General features: G+C 37.2%; 1 protein-coding gene across 5 annotated transcripts in view; it reads left to right on the top strand.

The window, feature by feature from the left end:
• Positions 1–141: 141 nt before the first annotated feature.
• The window catches only part of LOC136854664 (uncharacterized), a 32,048-nt gene continuing 25,952 nt past the window's right edge, over positions 142–6,237 (top strand). For all 5 annotated transcript variants that reach the window (XR_010857759.1, XM_067131251.1, XM_067131250.1 and 2 more), the window contains exons 1-2: positions 142–1,684; positions 2,832–2,880. The gene's annotated coding sequence lies outside the window, so the exon portion shown is untranslated. The remainder of the gene's footprint in view (positions 1,685–2,831; positions 2,881–6,237) is intronic.

Below are 6,237 nucleotides of genomic sequence, written 5' to 3'. Positions count from 1 at the left end.
TTTTCTTCCTTTCTTGATCGTTCCTTTATGCTTTCAAATTTCTATGAAAATTTAAATTGCGCGTGCTCTTCTAAATTGGTAAGTGGAACACATTTCTTAGTATATTTTAAAAGTATTTTTAAGTATAGTTCCTTAGCACTTCTTGTTTTGCTTGTTCAAGATGTTTCAGACAGGTTCATCTAGAGTTGTTGCTTTAGTAAATGTTGACCATCCAGTGGTTGCCCTATTTTATACTGTGGCCATTCACTCTGGGTTGATCTGAGTTAGTTGCATTGTATTTTTCCATATAATGCTTCTATAAAAGTAGTTAATTTCTTCTACTGTTGCAGTATTTATGAGCAATTGAGTGTGATTTTTGTCTTTTGTACAGTATTTATGAGCAATTGAGTGTGATTTTTGTCTTTTGTACAGCATTTATGAGCAATGGAGCGTGATTTACGCCTCTTGTATTTTCTTTTTGAATGCAATGACTGTAGGGGATTACTTAGGTTCCTTGCAGTATCCCTTTGAACAAGGCTTATGAGAGTACTTGACTGGTCTTGTTAAACCAGTTTAACAAGAATGCTCCACAGAGGTGTCAGTGTTTTGGCCTAGGCAGTGCATTTAGGATATCTTGAAATTTCCTGGTTCCATCTGAGATGTTGGTTCCTCCCCTTTTTATGTGTGCAAACAAAGCTTTGTGTTATGTACTTAAATTTTCATTCTGATGTAATGAGGCAAGTGCATCTGTTATGTAATGAGTTGCTTTAATACAACCATCAGCCAGATCTGTTTTCGTGTAGTCAGTCCTATTAATATTTTGATATTTTATCTTGAAGCAGGTTTCATTATTTTCAGTTTAATACTTTTTCTAGTATTAAGTGTTTATAGTAGTGTGATTCTGAGGAAAGGACATGTTAGGGATTTATGATAAAACCCTTAAATGTTCAATTATGGTGGGGTCGAATAAGGTTATTAGTGGACCAGGTAGATTTACGGTTTACTGTAGGCTCTTCTCCCAAGTAATGGTTGTTTTTAATGAATTTGGTGTCAGATTTTTACAAAATTTTCGTCTATTTTGTGGTTAAGCGTGTGTAGCTCACTTCCATAAAATGTAAATGGAATTACAGGATGAGTGTTGCAGGCTTAAAAACTCATACTGGAATAGATATGCAGTATTATGGGGTCAGGGAATGTAAATACACGACATACACTAGTAACAGCTGCTGAAAATGTTACCGCCAGTAATTGCCAGCAGATGAGGATGGTTTAATTTCAGCGTTGACACATTGAGGACTGTTGTGTAGTATGTTGTAGTATTTGGTGTTACCTCAGAATATCATTGTTACCCTTCAATAAAACCTCTTTTTCCAAATATGTATGATCGACCTAGCCTTGCACCTATCATCTTTACAGGTAATTTTGTGTGTTTTGATATTTGAGGACTTATAAAATGTGCTATACATGAGTGGAATACATGTACTAAAATTTATATGAATCTAGATGACCAGGTGTGGACAGTTGACATTTATGATTAAATAATTTGTTGGAATCTTTCCGATTGGTATTAAAAGAATTTGTTCAAGTCTTGTTAATCATTTGTATTTTGGTTTTAAAGTATGTTTTAATGTTTTTTAGGGAACACAGCTGGGGAAACTACAGAGGATTACGATGTATGCAGAGTTGCTGATTAAATTATAATCAGGTGGGTTGTAATAGTTACTTGAACTTGTTCTTATGGAAATGTAAACCTTTGCCTCTCATATAGGAGGTTCCTTCAGTGCAATCTGTATTGGTCATTAAACTTGGGTAAAGCAGAGTGAACTGAAGTAGATGAGGGAATAGCCCTCACTTTTTGTCACCACTCAAACATGAATGTTACCATCAGGTCATGTAAGTGGTCATAATGCTGGTTTGACAGTATTGTTTTTTTGAAAATGTTTTAGCTTTAATGATTCATTAACATGTTGAAGGAATTATTTTTTAAATGTCAATATGGGAAATTTTTTTAGTTGCAGTATTCATTATTTTAAGTTTGGCACTTTTGAACTCCTATATTCCTTTTCACAAATGGGCCTATCTGTATTGAACACTGCAAATAAATTTTTTTTAGGGATTTTGGAGAAAATTGAGAACTTTTTGGCAGAATATGCAAAGATAGGAAATTTAGGAAGAAATTTGTATTATGAAAGAAAAGATTTTACGTACGTACAGTAACCACAATTTAAGTTTGTAATTTTGGGAGTTATAACAAAACTTCATTTGTTATTAGCACTGAATCCTTGTTAATATCCACTATTCTGTAGTAGCATATTTTGCAGATGTAGGCGTAAATTTTAGAATATTCATCATCAACCCTGCTAGTTAATACATTCTGTGCCCTCTTCATGATGTACTCTTGTCTGGTATTATTTTAAAGGAAAATACTGTTAAAATAAAAACAGCCATTTGACCAAAGGTCAATAGTGATGAAAATTGCGTCACTACAAAAGAAAAGCTGTAATATTTTAACCTGGTCTGGCTGATACTGGAAAAGAAAAATAATTTAATTGGCCTTAGGTTTTACAAATCTCAAAAAGATGCAAATGTGAAATAAGATATTGATTCTGGAGGAGAGTAATTCTTTGCCTGAAACAATTGCCAAATTCATATGAAAAATATTGAGAGTATGTTCTAGTAATGTAATTTAATGTAGTTAAAAAATATTTTGTTCAGAGTAAACTATCATGATGAAAATATTGTCCGGGCTTCTGATTGAGTCAAATAGCATGACGAATGACATTGCTGATATGTTTTGTTGGAATGTTTGTCCATTTATGTGTCCAAATATTCATTTAGTACAATCTTTACAGCGGACTTGCCTGTACCAGATTGGCTGTGCATTCGCAGGAATATATTTAGGTGAGTTAAATTTTCTATTCAGTTGTCCCTTTATGGAGAACTACTGCCTAAATTTCTCTCGTACAACAAATAAGGTTATCTATACATTGGAAATTAAAAAAGAAAACTGAACGTACAAATGATTTCATGATTTTATGGGTATGACAGGAAGATTGCCAACAAGCAACCAATATGGCAGTGACTGACCAGATTAACAATAACCATTCCCACTGATGACCATTCAATGTTTCTTGAAACCTATCTAGTAAATTATAATAGGTTATGAGTATCCATAAATTAAAGCAGACCAAACACATCATTGCATTATCATTCTTCAAAACAAGAACTCCCTGTTATCGTATTTGTTTAATCCCAGTATGCAGAGAATGCAGTGCCACAGTAACTTAGAAGGAAGTTGTCAGTTTTTTGTCATTTTTTACTGAACCAGCTAGCATTTTTAAAGTTTGTATAATAAAACTCACCAAAGACTAACCTTTGGGGCTATCATCTATCTGCCTTTGTAATTATGACCCTTGCCAGTGCCTTGTCATAATGGCTTGAGTGGTGTGACTACCAAAAGATAGATATATTTTCTGTAGCCTCAATTATATGCTATAGCAGCTGTACAGAAAATTCAGTTGCGCCAAAGTTTGCCTGTTTTACCAAAGAGTTGTGTAGTTTTTGAAGGTTAATATTAAGGGTATAGATTCTGTATTTTGTCTTGCCTTTGATGATAGGAAATAGCAGGTTGGCTTTCTTTTTACCATCTGGGTTATAATTGTGTTCATAACTTATCTCCACTTCTTTGTTTTGTTAGCCTTCTAGTTATTCACACAGCTTACTCAATCTGATTGGCTAGTTTTTTCACCAGCTTAAAAGATGTGACTTGTGGTTACAGTAATTATGTAATTAAGTAAAGTTAAACAAAAAAGATAGTTTATATGAGTAACTTACCAAGTAATTACATAGCTAACAATTTCTAATAAGTGGCAGCTAAATTTTGAAAAAGCGGTGTAGCGACTCTTTTGTTTGTTTTAGTGTAAGTAGCCAGACCTGCCCACTTTCTGGGAAGAAGAGGAACAACATAGCAAGGAGGTTCAATTTATTTCTTCCGGCTTCCGACGAAGGTTGTTTGCAGCAGCTATAGTAATTTGGATTTTTGTAGGCTTTATTGGTTATTTTTCCAAGGTGATCAGTGAAGTATTTTGGAATCTTTTTATTGCCCTTCTTGATTTATTTAGTCAGGTTGACTTTATTTGGACAGTTTACTGAATTTTGACTTTGTTTGGAACTTAGATGTTATTTACTTTGACGATGTCTAACGCTAGTACAACGAGCACACGTTATTGCTGCAATACGAGATTGACTTCTGCCAGATACGATTGCATTGTGTGTGCTAGTTGCAGGGGCCAAGTCTGCTCAATAGATCTTACCTATGCTGAATGTGTTGACTGGGACCCTAGACAGTGGAAGATTTTCACTTCTCACCTTTCCAAAATGGAAAAAGACAGAATTAGGAAAGTTTATGCTAGGAGTGACAAATCTTTAGCTAGTCAGCATTCTTCTAAATCTTTTGTCTGATGTTCCTGTAATTTCTGTCATGTCTTCTAATCCCAGCCCTTCAGCTTGACAACCTGTCCCCGTTCCCAGCTCTCATACTTCTGACCCCAATGCCATTGCCACTCTTGAAGTGAAGTTTGATCAAAAGTTTGAATTATTAATGCATTCTGTCTCAGTTGGGCAATTCAGAGTGTCAAATTATGAACAGTGAACATAGTGCTCATATAAAGTGTTAGTGGAGGAGCTGGCTGTCTACCCCACCAACTCTAATAGGTGAAGGTCCTTGACATACTCCCCCGCACCTAGGAGGTTGGTTGGGTCTGCCCATGGGCAGTCAGCCCCTCAGTTGCACCTGTTGCAGATTCCCAGGTGTCAAAATGCAGTTGGAAAGGTGTTTTCTCGGATGTGCACCATCTTTCCTCCAGTTCTGAGGCAGTGGCACTTCAAGGATAAACCTAGAACGCTCAAGAGGTCTGCAGGGGATGTGTCTAGCACCCTGCAGGTGCCTTTTAAGAAAGTGAAGGAGGCTGTTCCCTCATGTAGTTTTTGGGATAGTCTAGAGCATTTTTCGCCAGAAGTTCTCCCTCCAAACGTCATGTGTTGGATACTGATCGTTCCAATCGTTAACATATTTTGATGGAGCGCCCATTAGCGCCTGAGCTATCCTCCGTTCCTGAGCGCTCTTTGTTAGATTGTCCTGCAGCTCCCGATGTCACATCTTAGCTGGTTTGGCGGGAGCAGCCAACCACCAGTGGGCATGAACATTGCTCTCTTATCTGGACAACTGGCTCATTCGTTTTCCCACAAAGGAAGTGCAATAGCTGGTTTGGCGGGAGCAGCCAACCACCAGTGGGCATGAACATTGCTCTCTTATCTGGACAACTGGCTCATTCGTTTTCCCACAAAGGAAGATTGCACAGGGAGCATTCAAAAGACTCTTGCTCCAGCAAAGGAGTTGGGACTTTTGATCAACCTTCAAAAGTCTTGGCTAATTCCATCTCAGCAGAAAGTGTATTTGGGAATGAGTCTGAATTCTCTTCTTTTTCGGGCATTTCCTGCACCCAAGAGGATAAAATCCTGTCTAAAGATGATAAACAAGTTTCTCACTCTTCAAAAGTGTTCTGTCACCAAGTGGTTGAGCCTCCTAGGAACATTGGCTTCCATCGAGCAGTTTATCTTGACTAAGAAGACTTTAATCCTGGTAGGCTTGGCTAAAGCCAAGAGAATGAGTGAGATCCAAGCTCTGGATAGGACAATCAGTTTTTCTAATTGGAGATGGGATTTGCTCCTTTTACTCTAGCTTTCTTGCTAAGAATGAAACTCCAACCAAACCTGGCCTGGTTCTTTTAGCATTAAGAACCTATCTCAGGTGGTAGGTTCGTTAGATAAAAAAGATTCCTTTGTCCGGTAAGGGCTCTCAAGTGCTATGTCCATTAGACTGACAAAATAAGAGGTATGTCCAATCAGCTTTGTTGTTCAGTGAAGAACCCTTCATGTCCTCTCTCGAAATATGCCCTCTCTTTCTAAGAGATCTCATTTGCGAGTCACATTCACAAGTGGGAGAAGAGTTTCTTCCCTTTCTAAGGGTAATAGCACATGAGATTAGAGCCGTGGCTACGTCCTTGTTGTTCAGACTTAGCCTTTCTCTTTCCTCCATTCACCAATCCACTTATTGGAGATTTAAGTTAGTTTTTTCAGCACATTATCTATGCGGTGTTGAAACAGTTTTTAATGATTGCAGTACCTTGAGTCCTTTAATGGTGGCTGGCACGGTGTTGGGGAAGGAAGTATAGGAAGCGTTCCTTCCATCCTTACTCT

Source organism: Macrobrachium rosenbergii, chromosome 29 (assembly GCF_040412425.1).
Source record: "Macrobrachium rosenbergii isolate ZJJX-2024 chromosome 29, ASM4041242v1, whole genome shotgun sequence".
NCBI classification, from domain to species: domain Eukaryota; kingdom Metazoa; phylum Arthropoda; class Malacostraca; order Decapoda; family Palaemonidae; genus Macrobrachium; species Macrobrachium rosenbergii.
This window is presented reverse-complemented; position numbering and strand designations above follow the sequence as displayed.